This window comes from Pholcus phalangioides, unplaced genomic scaffold (assembly GCF_987345545.1).
Source record: "Pholcus phalangioides strain wild (caught in Gottingen) unplaced genomic scaffold, Ppha-v1.0 ptg000019l_1, whole genome shotgun sequence".
NCBI classification, from domain to species: domain Eukaryota; kingdom Metazoa; phylum Arthropoda; class Arachnida; order Araneae; family Pholcidae; genus Pholcus; species Pholcus phalangioides.
The window spans coordinates 10,612,084-10,628,053 of record NW_028301612.1 but is presented as its reverse complement, the minus strand read 5'-3'; the positions used below and the strand labels follow the sequence as shown (position 1 = coordinate 10,628,053).

The 15,970-nt window shown below is 36.1% G+C and overlaps 1 protein-coding gene across 2 annotated transcripts in view; it reads left to right on the top strand.

The window, feature by feature from the left end:
• The window catches only part of IntS3 (integrator complex subunit 3), a 77,766-nt gene that overhangs the window by 26,652 nt on the left and 35,144 nt on the right, over nt 1-15,970 (top strand). The window lies entirely within an intron of this gene.

The window sequence follows — 15,970 nt, the reverse complement described above, 5'->3', positions numbered from 1 at the left end:
TCCCTCACGTATTGCTGGGTTTGGTGCTCAACTTTGTATCACCAACAAAACTATTAATTATGTGTGATGAATGGGTTGCACTACAATGCAAATAATTACAAGAAGTGAAATCAGTTCAGAGAATAGATAGATGTTGGGCAGACATATTCATACTTTGTAACCTTGAAAGCAGCCCAAAGTTCAAAATTTTGCCAGTTTTGGTGAAGGCTTTTTTATCTTTAGCACATGGTAACACAGACAGTGAAAGAGAGTTCATTGTTAACAAATAAATAAAAGTCTGTTCGAACATTGAAAAATCTGTCCATCCAATGCTTTAATGAAATAAGGCATATAAAATCTTATGTTCAAGGGCATGAAATATTTGAAAAAAATTGTCATTGAGATGCTGAACTTCTGAAAGCAACTCGTGATTCGTAATATATTAACATGCTATTATGTTGAGAAATTGTTTAAGTAAATAAGGTATTTATATTTTTCTCGTTTTTTGCATTTTGCTTTTAAATTTAATAATTCCTTTAAATTTTGTGAGAAGCTAATTTTTTTTCACGGAAACCCTTATTATATTCTGCACACACTTTTTTTGCACACACTATTTTTATATATCAGGATGAATAAGATTTTGGTGTTCAAACAGCAGAAATTCTTGTTGCCTAGGTTTTTAGTATGCATGTTGCTTAATTTGAAAAGAGTCTCATAATTTTTATTCGTCATTTCAGTAATGCATGTTTTAGTAGTGACAGATAAGATAATTCAGAAAAAATTTAAATAGATTTTAATTTGTGAAGGAAATTTATTTAGAATTATTTGTTTCAACCATTTTTGGCAAAACTTTTGGCATTTCACAGAAAAATTACTCCTTATATTGCAGATATAGTTCGTTTTTAGTTCTGCTCCATTTTCAAAATTTCTGCTCCAAAAATGAACTTTGCTGCTCCGAAATAGATGAGGGGCGCTTGCACCCCTGATGCATACTCACTACTAAAAACCATCAACAAGCCATATGTCAACAAATTTTTGTGAAAATTAGAGGTATACGCTGGAAGGGTCGTAACAGGGTTCCCAGGGACTTGGAAAGTTGGGGAGAATCAGAAAACGGTCAGGGAAAATATGAAATATTTGTCAGAAATCTGGGAAAATTCTAAATACTTGGGAAAAGTCAGGGAAAATCTGAAGGGGAAAAAATCAAGATAAATCTACATTCACCTTCACTTTTTTCATGGAAGATTATTTTTCAGATCCCCAGGGAGAGAAAAAAAAAAGAGAGAATAAAGAAAATCCCTTTTCTCTTCTCTTATCAGCATTTTCCTCCAGATCCCCTACTGAGCGAAATGTCTTATCAGTTGAAGGGTGGGATTTTACATATATATATACTGGAAAACAATATTGGCCAAGGAACAATCTGTCCAATAGTTACATTACCTCTCATACATTTTCATTTTCTTTCCCATGAGAAGTAGCACATCTCCTACTGTATATCTCCTAGTCTTAATATTCAATAGTTGTTTTTTTTTATACTTTCACACTGTTAAGCCCAGTTAATCAAGGTTCTACTGTAAAATTTGCATGGATACTCCTGAAGCAATGGAAGTTTCTTCCGCAAAAGAAAAAAATTCAAAATGTGCAAGTAGATGATGCTGTACTTGGCCAGCAGTATAATCTATTTTGTGCAACCACATCATTTCGGCACTTCCACAGCATCAGTGTGTGGATAGAACTTCTATCAAGATGCACATTGCAATACCAGCAAAGCAGCTGCTGAAGACCCATTTTGACAGGATGCACCTTAACTCTTGCAACTTCTGGCTGTGGGGGTACCTCAAAATGTTATAAACAGTGGTCAGATTGCAAACTTTGGTGAATTGCAATCTCCAGCACATTCCCTATATGTTAGAAGTTCCTCAGGAATATTAACAGGGGGGGGGGGGCGTTCGGTTTAATAAAGCTGAATTGCAAGCACATCCACATTATGACCATGGCATGCTCCGATTCTGTTGTTGAACAAGAATTTTTGTGCTTTCAACCTCATAGCCAGAACACACAGTGGACAACATATTTAACATTTCTTAAGTAAGTTGTAGTTATTTGTTCAATTACTTTTTTTTTTGTGATGTTTCCATGAATTATGGAATCGTGAAATGCTATAATTAAGAATTTTTTCAGAAATATTCATGTCAGTTTTCAAGTCATTCTGACAATCATTCTTTTTTTACAGTGTTTTGAAATCAGAACCTCAGTTATAATCGCCCTGTATATCGTAAATCATTGCTAATTAATCTGCATTATTTATGCTTCATTAAATACATTATATTCACCTAATTTTTATTACTTTTTGTAAAATAGCTTCCTAATTAAGTATACTGAAGGTAACTGGAGAAAAACCTTTATATATTATATGATTGATAATAACATTAAAAGAATTTCCAAACACACAGTAATCCATTGAGTTAAGCAAAAAATAATTAAATTGCAAAAGTTGGTTTTTGTTAAAATGTAATAAATATTTATTGATTAATTAGCATGGGAATAGTGTTAATTACATTAATAAACATTTTATTTTAGTTAATTATTAGAAGTTTGAATGATTTTTCAGAAATTTCATTGTTTTTAATGTTAATACTATTTAAAATAAAAAACCAGTTTAAACCAAAAAAACCCGGTTTTTGGTTTTTTTTAAAAAAAACGTTTTTTTTTTTACCAACCCTGCCTATAGAATCCATGTGTTTCTCATACCGTAAGTGCAGGGTTTTTTTGTGGGTACAAGACTGCTACAAAGAAGGTAGTCCAATTGATTGTAATATTATAATGGGAAAAGGCGAAAAGATTAATTTACTCTTCTATAAAGGGAAGAGCTAGTTTAACATATATTTCATCAGAATTTTATACAAATAAAAGTTGATTTCATAGGTTTAAGAAACGATTTTGATTACGCAATGTAAAAATCACTGGTAAACAAGCCTCTGCCGACCATGAGGCTAGAAAATTTTCAAAGACTCTGCAGAAAATTATTGAAGAGAAGTGTCAGATTTTGCTGGGAACCCTGCATAAGGAACTCTGTCAGAGCCATAACTAAGATTTTGTAGGGAAAGGAAAAAGCATCACTACCCCCTTCCATGATCCCTACTTTTTGATTTTTGTTCTATTGTTTCCTACTTTGTTTTACCAAATCCTATCAACAAAATTCATGTACAGTCGTGCCAACATTGGCTTGAAACTTGTTGGTAGTGTTGAATGTTCAGCTTTGCCATGGCTCGCCCTAGGACAACGTAATCATAGTAAAGTAAAAAATAATCACTCAAAAAATGAATTGTTTTTAAAATTTTAATTCAAAGTTCATTAAATATAGCACCTCAATGGCACTGAAACCTAGAGGGCTTAAACTACATAACCCCCCCCCCCCCACCTCCTAAAACTACATTCCGGGGTCACAGTCTCTTAATAATTCATGAATATTCAATGCAATCCCAACCTGCATACACCCTTGTGGGCCGTATATATGGATGTCTAACAACCCTAGTTTCCTTCCTATCCCCATTTTCTTTGTATCAGAGCACCTACGACGAAACATTCTTTCTGACACAAGTTGTTTCGCGAGCTCGGCCATGCACTGAATTAATGAGCGCCAGAACTTTGCCACTGGACTTATCCCGTTGCCGAGATCTCGTCCAGCCCAGCTTCGTGGCAGAGTCTGGAACACTTTATTTAGTGTAAAAAAAAAAACATACAAACTTTTTTACAACATATTTTCCCCGGACAATTGGGTACTGTCGCGATTAACAAATTTTGTGGTGATTACAGACGAGATGGGATTAGGAGTTGGAGAAGTTTCGGGGTTTAGTTAAGATGAATGTACACATATTAGGATGGAGGTATGTTTTAAAAGCAATTGAGCCCCCCCCCCCCCCAGCCATCTCATCTGTTATCTTACACTTGCCATATTATATACACAGGATACAAAAAGAAAGAGAAATGAGAATCTTATTGTGAAATAATATATATATATATATCCATCGAAGCGAGTCATCTCGCTTAACACCTTATTGGTGAGCAAATGGGTTTGATGAGGCCATGCATATGCAAATGAAGCTGGGTCTGGACCCGCTGCTCTAAACCATTCAAAAACCTGTTTTTTAGCTCACATTGTAAGGCAGTTTTGATGGAAAACCAAGCTTTTGTGCGTTTGGGCATTGAGTATAGCCAACACCTTCTATGGAGCAGAAAACCTTCGCAGATGAAGCTTAGACATCATTGAAGTCATCCACTCACCTACAGCCATTGGATAAAGCAGGTCGGCTTGTGTGAAATCTTTACCTTTTTTGCAGTATATGCAATGACTATAGGTGAAAAACTTCAGTGGCGTCACAAGCTTTGCGCAGAGGCGTTCTGCTATAGAAAGTGTTTATAGAGCGGTGGGTTTAGACGCGGCTTTACAGATTGCCTTTCGCGCACAGACAAAACAGATCAGGCTCGAGTTTGTCTTCTCTCGAACTCTCTCTCACGTGTATACAAATTCATAGTTATGGTAAAGATCGATGTAATTTTATAAAATAATAAAAATTAGAGTAAAACACCACAAGAAACTCAAAGACCAGATTTTTTTAAACTGATTTCTGTAGTATTGAGAGTGTAGTACCCTAGCTCTTTAGTTATTGCTGTCATTTGTGGAAATGAACGTAGTTCCTACGGACAATTCGTAGCAGTTGGCAACTCTGCGTGTAATTTTTTTGATTAGGGAGGGAATTATTGATTTATTGCCAAATAATACAAATGGTATAGATTGCAGGGGTGCAAGAGCTGCTGCGCCGAAACGGTTCTCTTGCTACATGGTGCTCCGAATCCCTGCGCATTTGCGCCAATTCTTGTTTGTAGTTCGCAGAGGTACCACTAATGCACTGTAGTGCACCAAATACCCAGAATTTAAGAAAAAGAAGCATGAAAATTTTGTTCATAGGCCATGTTCTTTCCGAGACAAGGAAAAGATATGGGGGGGGGGAAACTTTAATTTTTTCACTTTCCATCATCTACCACAATCGCGCTATCTCGCGACTTTGGAAAGTAGTTGTACTACTTTGAAGTAGTCCAATAACGTCCTGTATATACCGTTATTGGTATAACCCGTGAGTTATCAAAGTCCCTGAATGAATATGCCGAATTTTCCTATTTCGGAGAGTGTTTTTCTCCTGCGGGTTATATACTGAAAATAACGGTAATTTCGCTGCTGGCAACCTGCGTTCAAAGACAGCATATCTAAATTCGCATTATTTCCCACAAGATTGCACACGCGCCTTTGCGAAGAATCGAAAGGGGATTGGTTTACTCGTTTAAATTGCCGAAATTTTTCGGAGATCGTTGGGAAAAAATGGGATCTGTAAAAACCCCAGCCAAAATATCCATAGTTTTGTCATCTAGCCACTATGCGGTCGTGTAGTTATCAGTTATCGTGGAAATCAAATTTCACATCGCGAAAATCTGGATTTGGCAAATGGGTGGCTCCAGGAAAAAAAATTCTACCCATTCAGAACCTATTGTTGGCGCTACTGACCACGTTTTTTTGGTCGACAAAGCTTTTTTCACCCTTTTAACTCCATTTGGCACCCCTCCTAGAACGGCGCCCAATATGGCCGCACGGTCCGCACTGGATTGGGGGGGGGGAAGGGCATGTTCTTATCAATAGTCAAAGGAAGGAGTTTGTACTAGGAGCATGCTCATTTTATATATACATAACTTCTGTATGAGATAACTATTATATATAAATGTCCTACCTTCCCAAAACATGTTAGAGAGAATGAAATGTTTGCATGCTTTCATGTTTTTCGCACTCCCTCTTGTGCATTGCTGGGATGGTACATTACTCTCTCGCGTATTGCTGGGATGTTGCTTAACATTGTATCACCAACAGAACTATTAATTATGTGTGTTGAATGGGTTGCACCACAATGCAAAGAATTACAAGAAGTGAAATCAGTTCAGAGAATAGATAGATATTGGGCAGACATATTCATACTTTGTAACCTTGAAAGCAGCCCAAAGTTTGAAATTTTTCCAGTTTTGGTGAAGGCTTTTTTATCTTTGGCACATGGTAACGCAGACAATGAAAGAGAATTCATAGTTAACAAATAAATAAATAAAAGTCTGTTTGAACATTGAAAAATCTGCCCATCCAATGCTTTAATGGAATAAGACAAATAAAATTTTATGTTCAAGGGCATGGAAATTTTGAAAAAAATTGTCATTGAGATGCTGAATTTCTGAAAGTGACTTGTGATTTGTAATCTATTAACATGCTATTAGGTTGAGAAGTTGTTTAAGTAAATAAGGTATTTATATTTTTCTCGTTTTTTTCATTTTGCTTTTAAGTTTAATAATTCCTTTAAATTATGTGAGAAATTATGTGCGAATTTTTTTTCACGGAAACCCTTATTATATTCTGCACGCACTTTTTTGCTATATCAGGATGAATAAGATTTAAGATGCAGCAGAAATTGTTGCTGCCTAGGTTTTATAGTATGCATGTTGCTTAATTTGAAAAGTTAATAATTTTTATTCATAATTTCAGTAATGCAGGTTTTAGTAGTGACATGTTTTACTAGTTTAGTACTTCAGAAAAAATTTAAATGGACTTTACTTTGTGAAGGAAATTTATTTAGAATTATTTGTTCCTACCATTTTTGGCAAAACTTTTGACATTTCACAGAAAAATTACTCCTTATATTGCAGACATAGTTAGTTTTTAGTACTGCTCAATTTTCGAAATTTCTGCTCCAAAAATGAAAGTTTGCTGCTCTGAAATGGATAAGGGGCACTTTCACCGGAGATTGCAAATAATGGTTCTGCTAAAGCAGAATCAGGTTACTTAGTGGTATTGTGGACCACTTGGTTTAATAATTTTTCTTTTGCTTAGTTTGAGAATTCAACAAGTACAGTAGTCATTAAGAACTTCTGTCTGGATGGAAAAAATAATTTTGTATTTACTACTTGGACCAGGGCTACAGGCAGGTCTGGTGCCCCAGGTGCCGGACCAGAGGGGATGCTAATTTCACTTTTAACCTCTCCTTCAACATTACGGGGGGGGGGGGGCACAAAAATGTGTGCCTGCCCTGGATGACCAAGCGTCTAGTTGCAGCCCTGTCTTAGACAGTAATTAACATTCATAATTCAAGATTATGGTGCTTATTTTTGTATAGGTGAAACAACAGTTTGCATAACAAAGCAGTTGGATATATAGGCCTATTCTAGCTGATTCTGATGCTACCCAATAGCATTCAATTGTCTTCTGCACTTTTAGGGCCTGCAGAGGCATATGTTCAGCAAAGAGTTAGGAATAAAAGTGCTTCATTTGTCCAAAACAATTACACTGGCATTTAACAGTAAAATGTGAACAAATCCCTTTAAAAAAAGGAGGACAGTACAGTAAACCATCTGGTTCACCTTGACTTATTTACATTGGACCTTGTAATTTACACATTTTGCATTGTGCTTTTGAAAGTGGTCTCAAAAGAGCGACATTCTAAAAAAACATTCACAATTTTCTGTGCATTGTCAAAGGGAACTGACGAACTGGACCATGGAAGATTCCAAACAAGAATGTAATATATATATATTGTGAGGAGAGCGGAAAAGAATTATCTGTAGTTGTTAAGACCCTATTTTGGCCAAAAATATTTTTTGTCCAAAAGTCCTTTCTGTCACTGTTTTGGTTAGAGTCAATCTTATAGGATACTGAAATAGTGGTACGATTTTTTTTTTAATTGAGAAAAAAAAGGTTTTCTTGAGGATTTTTTTCATGTTATGGTTATATATATTATTTACGTAAGGTTGAGCCACCTACTTGGTCCTCTTTTTAGGGGCCTACTTTTTTTTATTCTAATTTTTTTGAGTGGGAGCCCTGCAACCTGTTCAAAACTTGTGTGAAATCCCCCAATTATAAAGAGTTTGGGATCCGAAATTTTCAGAGAACAGAAGTTTATCTACAGAGGTGACGCTTCTTTTTCCTTCCTTTTCGCTAGACATGTTTGTTTTACTAGAAAATGGATCGCACTGTAACATGCAAATAAACCTGGTGTTTTTCCTCCCCTAAATTCTCCTAAAAGTTTTCTGCCCGAAATACTATTACAAGTGAGTTTTGCTTATCTTTGAGGGAAACTAAATCGTTTTGTTTTATTGCGCGCATTTTTTTTTTTCTCTTCTCCGTTCACTTTTTGCCATTTCTGTAGCGGTTTTATTTTCCTCCTTTTGATATAGATGTGTCGGAAAAAAAAGAAAACAAGTACAATAATATTACCGTAGTTCTTCCATGTATGCTTTCAAAAATGCAATTCACATTTTGTTACTTTCTTTTGAGGCAGTGTAAAGGCAGTGAATTTAGTAAAGATATACCAGTTTTTTATTTATTCAAAATGGAATTTTTGAAGAAATTTTGCATAAGAAAGCCAGTATGAATATTTTAACGGCCATTATCCTTCAGCTTTTAAACTTATAAAAAAATCATAACACTGTATCAGTTCTTCCTGTAGTCTATTCAAGTGTTCGTAAGATTTTTCAGAATGTTCCTAACTGAAAACTCCTGTAATTTCGGCGGTGGGGGTACATATACCGTATTATTTTCCTGCGCATAACCCGCAGATTTTCATACGTTCCAAAAAACATAGGAATTTCATAGTGCATATAATATGACGTGTCTCATGCCCCCGTCCCACAAGAGTGGGCTAAGGGACCATTGGTAAGATAATTAAAGTTAAAGATGATAAAAGTCTTTGTCAGGATTCGCGGTCGTCTCTGGCCTCCGGGAAGCAATAATTTTTATGGCTTTCAATACAAAGGCAGCGGAACGAGCGTCTTCCTTTGTGAATAACCGAACAAGTAGGGATTGCTTCACGCCGGCTGTGGTTTTTGCGGTTATGTTCAACAAAGACTTTTATTATCTTTAGACTTTTATTAACTTTAATTATCTTACCAATGGTCCCCTAGCCCGCTCTTGTGGGACGGAGGCTTTATCGGTCGTTTTTTTTTTCTGAGAGGTTGTAATAGAAAATAGAGGTTGTAATAAAATTTATCGATGACGTAAAGAGGTGTCAAGAAAAACCGCATGAACGTCAGAACTCTGCCGCTGGACTTATCGCGTTGCCAAGATCTCTTCTAACCCAACTTCATGACAGAGTTGCGCAAGTATACGAGATGGTCACTACACACGTTCAGGTTTCCCTGCACAGGTATACCCGACCGTGTGTAGCGGGGTTTAAAATTTAATTGTTGGTGGAATTTGCATATGCGGATTATATGCTTCTGCAGACCATACGATGGTATTTTTTTCTCAAAGTAGCAAATTTGGAATTGGTCCACTGGACAACAGCTGACATTGAGTCAGACGACTAGGGGCGTCTGACGTCATCCACTGAGAGCTACCTTTACACGCTACCCAGTTCGCGACTGCACTCCGTGCAGACGAGTATGTTCGTTAATAATTTTGAGGAAGTATTGAAAAACTTTTGGGAAAAAACAAATTTTCCCGTTGGCCTGTTTTTATCCAGGCTTAATGAGACATCTGACACAAACTCGGAAAAGGCTTTCGTGCTGTCGGTAAATAAATAAATAATTATTAATTGATTAATACTACTTATCACAATTATGAACGGCGATAAAAAAATTTACGGCTTCCATGTCCACGCGAGAAAGGAGGGGAAAATAGAAAGACTGAGGAGAAAAAAAAAGGAAGTGGTGCAAAAAAAAGGTAAATAACCGTACTGCGCTTGCGCAGAACCAATAAGTCGCATAAGGTCCCAAATTTTTCGGATCTGCCGATCGTCTGCTGCTGTCATCGTTGAAATGGTTTCTAGTGGACCACATTTTCCTACGTTCTATGCAACGGGATCAGTCTTGCGAATACAGACAACTGCGTGCGACTCATTTATCGTTTCAAGTCGCTTCCGGTGGACGACCAGCTTAACACGCAGATACGAATTTCGCTACTTTCATGAAATGATGAAAGAATAACCTTTCTAGAATAAATACCATCAAGAATAATCCATGTATGCAAATTTCATTTTGCAGTAATGAAAAGAGTTTTCCATACAATCTACTTTCTATACTTTCAAAATTAATTTCTTTAAAAATATATTTATTCCTCTTCCAACCTCCGAGAGAAAAAGACTGTCAGTATATGATCCGCATCAAGAAATTCCTTTTTTTTTTTTCAATGTAGAATCCGCGGATATACGGTAATGTTTATTTGTGGGATAAATTTTATACAGTGATCTATCTATGAATACACGTTACGTAAATTTTATCGAACAAAAATGCAACATCGCTGGGGAAAAAGTCCTTTTGTGTCAGTTTTAATACGTTGTTGTGAATGGGAAACGCGTTTTTCATTTGCCGAATGCTGACGAAAAAAGAAGCGTTTTATATTCTCAAGTACGGAAAACGCGGGTGGGGAGGGGCAAGGTTTCCCTCGCATTATAACAAATACGATGGGATTCATATAAAGACTGTTTGTTAGTAATTGAATAAAATAATGAGGGACATGTGATGGTGGGTGCGATGCATCCGATTCCGCGGTTGGCCGATTGTATGCCGAAAATATGCGAAAACTGAGGATCGATCGTGGCAATGTCCATAATATGTTTAGAGAAACCAGGAAAAATAATAAAATATTTCACGCACAGGCTTTTTATTTCGTACGGAATGTAATGCTCTATGATTTCACGCTGTCAACTGTCACATGCAAGCTACGTGGGACACGTCGGATAATTCGACTGAAATTTCCTAGAAATTTTTTTTTTTGATAAAGTGATTTTCTTGGAGGTGGCGAAATTTTCGTGTGAAGTTTTTCGTCGCGAATCCCGTTAGTACGATGTCACCGAAGATTGTTTTTTGGGATGTAACCGAATCGAAAGCCTACGAGTTGAAAACAGCGGTAATCGTCGAAGTTTTTCTGAAATATAGCTCAAATTCAGTTGAAAATACAGCGCCGTCACAAGCACACATTAAAATAACCATTAAAATATCCATCATAGATGGATATGGGGAGATTATCGATCACCCCCCCCCCCCTTTTTCCGAGATAAACTCTCGGCATTAACCTTTTACCGGCCGAATTCAGATTCCAAGTGATTTTCATTATTTTTTTTGTTAATTTCTCCTTCTGATTTTTTAGTTAAGAGATATCAATCGAGAAATTGAAGAAAAAAAATTTCCCTATGCGTTTTCTTGAATGTTCCCAATTGGGAACATTGGCCGGATCTGACTAAACATAATTTTCGCAGTGAAGCCATCTTACAGGATGATGCGAAATTCGTCATCATTTAATAAATTTATTTTAAAAATTAAAGAATATACATATAGAATTTTAAAAATGATGGAAATAAACTTCTCTCGAATACACTCAAAAGGCATGTATATCTGTATTATAATAAAGAGCTTATGATGAGCTGATATGCTGGTCTAAAATTCACAAAAGAATACATACATACGGATTTAGGTTTTTGTATGGATCCCTTGATAAGTTAAAAGATATTATTTAAAAATATAAAGAGAGAGAAAATATTATTTACAACTCTGGTACCTAAAGGCACAGGCTCCGATGACTGCTTACTAGCATATACTTCCATTTTATATGGGAAACCACATTGTTTGAGCAAATCATCCAAATTTTAAATCCAAAGCGAATCGGTTTTCCCCATATAAACATCTTACAAGATATACGGAAGAACAACCCAAACCGAATGTGTGTGAATTTTTCATTTAATTCATCATAGATAGCCAACTTATCACCGGGTTGTAACAAAGAGTTATCCATCAAATGGAAGTTATTTTTTATGTCTCTAAAGTTATTTCTCGGCATAACAGTGGGGACAATCGGTACTGCTGCGTCTACTGAAAGTACCCCAGTAATCATTTTCACTTGGTATTCTGTGATACCCACTTAGCAAAACCAATCCAAAAAACTTTGTGATTTCTTTCCACTCAATTTTCAAATTCGATCCATGTTGTGCGACATAAATATTTGTCATCTCAGCCAAGTAACTGAGGTACTCTTGCGGTAAAAATTTGAAAAAAAATATCAATCGAGTCGGCTTGCACTTATCTCAGGAAACTTATGACTGATTGCTCCAGTAAGTTCACTTATATTTTTGTCGAATGCAGTATTTTTTTCCCACTTCGGTTGCATGAATTTTAGTCTTTTGGCACTTGACACATGATGTTTTCTTATTTTTTGACTGGGTAATTATCTGATCTTTGAAAGGCAATTTTGATGTAGAAGGCATGTTGATAGGATCTACAAATTCACCCACAAATGAACTACGTGGTGATTTTTAACACAGATATCCACAAACATCTGCAGGAACGACCGGGCCAAGCATGTTGTCATCGATATTTTCCTCATCTGTAGTCCGCTCATTTTCATCAGGCAGTAGCTGGCACATTTCGAATTCTTCATCAGAGATGTGATATATCAGAATCTCTCAAACTCAGTCTAATAAGCTACTAGTATAACAAAAAAGATGGGAAAAAGAAGTGTAGAAAGTCACAAGACCAGATATCAACTGAGAACTGAAAGACCAACGTACCAACAAAATTACTCAAAACGTAGAGGGAAGGTTGAAAGGGGGGGGGGGGGAGGGCAAAGTCAGTCACAGAAAAAAGGGGGTGCTGCATGTAAACATCGGAATGTGAAATTTGATACTTTTCCTTCCTTTTGAGACACACCAGAGAGAAGGAAAAAGCAATAAATTGTTTTTTCGGAATGCCACTCCCCTGCATTGCACTTTAGAATAGTCAGTAGTGGCCAATGTTCCCAATTGGGAACAATCGTAGGAAAAGTTCCCTGGAATTCAAACAAATTTTTTTTCTCTCTCATTGAGCATTTCTTATCATTCTTGGCAATATTCTACAATTAAAAAAAAATTGAGATGCATGTATGTTTACAAAAACTATTTTAATAATTAAAACATAAACTTACAGATAATTTCCCTTGAAAATGGGTGATTTTAGAATAATAAATTGATATGATAAGAGCTGAATCGAATAACTTTTGTCTTTTCTAAATTAAGTTCAGAACCTTATATGTTCAGGGAAAAAAAATCAGCTATTTTCGTTGAAGAGAAATATTTTTTTTGAATTAATCAAAAGTATGTTCCCAATTGGGAACATTGGCCGTTAAAAGGTTAATTTCCATAAAATTTCTTTCCTTAATGCTTTATAGGCAGAGAAAATTCATATTTCCTTTCTTTTATTTGGGTTGCACAAATACACACATACAGGGTGTCCCACAAAGGACTCTCTGATTTTAAAATGAAATAACCTATTTTTATTTAATGGAAGATTAAAACAAGTAGTACGTTGGTTCTTCCTGAGTTAACCTTGGAATGGAAATCGAATACAGTAGTTTCGAAATTAGTTACAAATGTTGCCAACAGGTGGCACTGTACGCTGTAGTCGCAGTACAAAGTCCGAGAAACGGGCTATAAAATGTTCATTACAATCGCATCAAAATGTGTAACTTTTGCAGCACAGAGAGGGCCCAAACGAAGAATGAAATTTTCAGTCATCCTCCGTTGTGTCTCAATATAAATGGATGCACATGCCTCACCGATCAAATCTTGAAGCTTGCCCAGTGTTGCAGGATTACTCCAGAAAACAGTTTCCCCACAGAAAGTAGTCGCATCAGTGAGTGTGGAGGCCAATCCATGTTTATTGCAATAAATGTGGAATAGTTCAATGCAATGACTATTCCCGACGTGTTTCTCAAGAAAGGCAAAAACCGAAGTGGTACGGTGTGATTGGGCCTCCATCTTGCATGAACCACGAAAAACCTGGTCAATCCTCTGACTGGATATTTGATAGCCTGTTTCTCTAACTCCGAACTGCGGTAACACGTACAGCACCACCTGTTGGGAAGATTTGTAGAAACTTCTGTATCAGCTTTTTACAGCTTTCAAAATAAATATACGACTTGTTTTATTCTTCTATCGATCAGTGTTTCAGAGTTATTTCATTTTAAAATCAGGGAAACCTTTGTGGTACACGCTGTATGCACATATAATACAAACAAAAACTTTGTGACCTCAAGAGTCAAGTCCTTCCAGAGGGCCTAAAGGAATTAACTATTGAATGTTTTTAGCAACAGCTATTATATTTATTAGATGTGTTACAATATAAGTAGACTTTTTACAAGTATAAGTCTCTCTCTCCAGGAGGAGTGGGAACTCTGCGCCGCATGCGCCAAAATCAACATCTTGAGCCATCCGGCTCCAATAGTGTATTTTCGTATTTTTCCGCTCCAAATAGCGAATTTTGCTTCAGTATTCTCGGAAAGGACGCCAAAAAGTTTTTGTTCTGCTTGCCGCGAAACGATTCTTTCCTAGAAGAGCGTGTTTTATTCCATTGTACTTGAAGTATCGCCTTATTTAAACTATCGGTTCCTCATCGGGCTTTCCATCGCGAAACCCCGATAATATCCGTGATCGTGCAACTGAAGATGGTTTGCAATGATCTTCCAGTTTTAGAGCGCAAATGTGAGTTGGTTTCCGTTTTCAAAAAAAAAAAAAAAAGTCGTCATTAAAGCAACAAAAAATTACTGTGGCCGATTCTCTGCGTCAAATCCCGATGTTTCGTGAAAAAAAAAAATGCATTCTGGGCGTAAAAAGAGTATATCCGCCGAATTACGAATGCTAATTTAGAAACTTTGCTGAATAACGAGTGTTAAATCGCCAAATAACGGGTGTCAGATCGCTAATCTCGCCAAATACTGAGTGCTGAATCGCTAAACATCGTGTTATTTCTTTCGAAATTCTCTCCTATTTTGGAACAATTTCTTTCCGGGTATAAAAAAATTTAAAACTTATAGAAAATGTTTAGCCCATTTGAAGTGCAGACAGCAGTGCCCTAAGTAAGCAAAAATCATCTTGAATAGACTGGTGTGCAAAAATTTTATGACAGCCACTCTTTCAAACAAGGTGTCAAAAGCCTGAAACGCCAAAAACAAAAAACAAGCTGATGAAAATATGTTTGATAACAAAAGACAGTTGTAACGAAAATATTCTTGTTAATTTTGCTGCTCCAATTTATAAATATCTGCTCCGAATCTATATTTTGCTGTTCCAAAACTGCTCAGAATCCTGAATTTTACTTCTCCAAAACTGTTCAAAAATGGACTTAGTCACTTCCCACCCCGTCTCTCTAATTGTTCTTGTATTGTGTTGGGAGGATGGCATAGGGGGCTTGTGCCCCCTCAAGGCAGCAAAAAATTTAGTTTTTAAAAAATATTTTGTAAAAAATATATAATATTGAATGGAAATACCATTTATATGCTATTTTAACTAGCTTCTGTTAATTTAAATGTTTTTTGAAGGTTGGTAACTCAAAAAATTTCTATGAAAGAAATTCATTGTGCCCTCCACTGAAAATCATTCCTGCATATGCCCATAGAATAGATACCTATAGAAATATCGTGTTTGAGCCCTACTGATATTTTAAATAACTTTGCACCTTCAATAACTTAGAGAAAGTGTTGTTCAATTGCTGACAATGTCTCTAATTAAAATCAACCAGTGACTTACTGAAAAATAAGAAGTGTTCTCTCTCTCTCTCTCTATATATATATATATATATAGAGAGAGAGAGAGAAATATATACTTTGAAACAGTGCCATGTGTTACTGAGTTTAGTTTTCAAAGCCAAACATGAGTCTTAGATTCCCCCTAGCTGTCCATTCATATTATCACAAATGTCATTTCCCACTGTCTCAAGAGACTGTTTGGACGTTTTTTGACCCTACCTATACTATTGAAGTTGGACATACGTCAAACTAATGACAGACATTTTGTCCAAAACCATTTCCACTAAAAACAATAAAAATTATAAATTCAAGTCCTTGTACATGCAGAGCTATGAAAAAAGTAAACAACTCTCATTCATTAACCTTTCAAGCTGGTTCAGAAATTTAATCAAAGAGAATGATTATAATGACTCATTT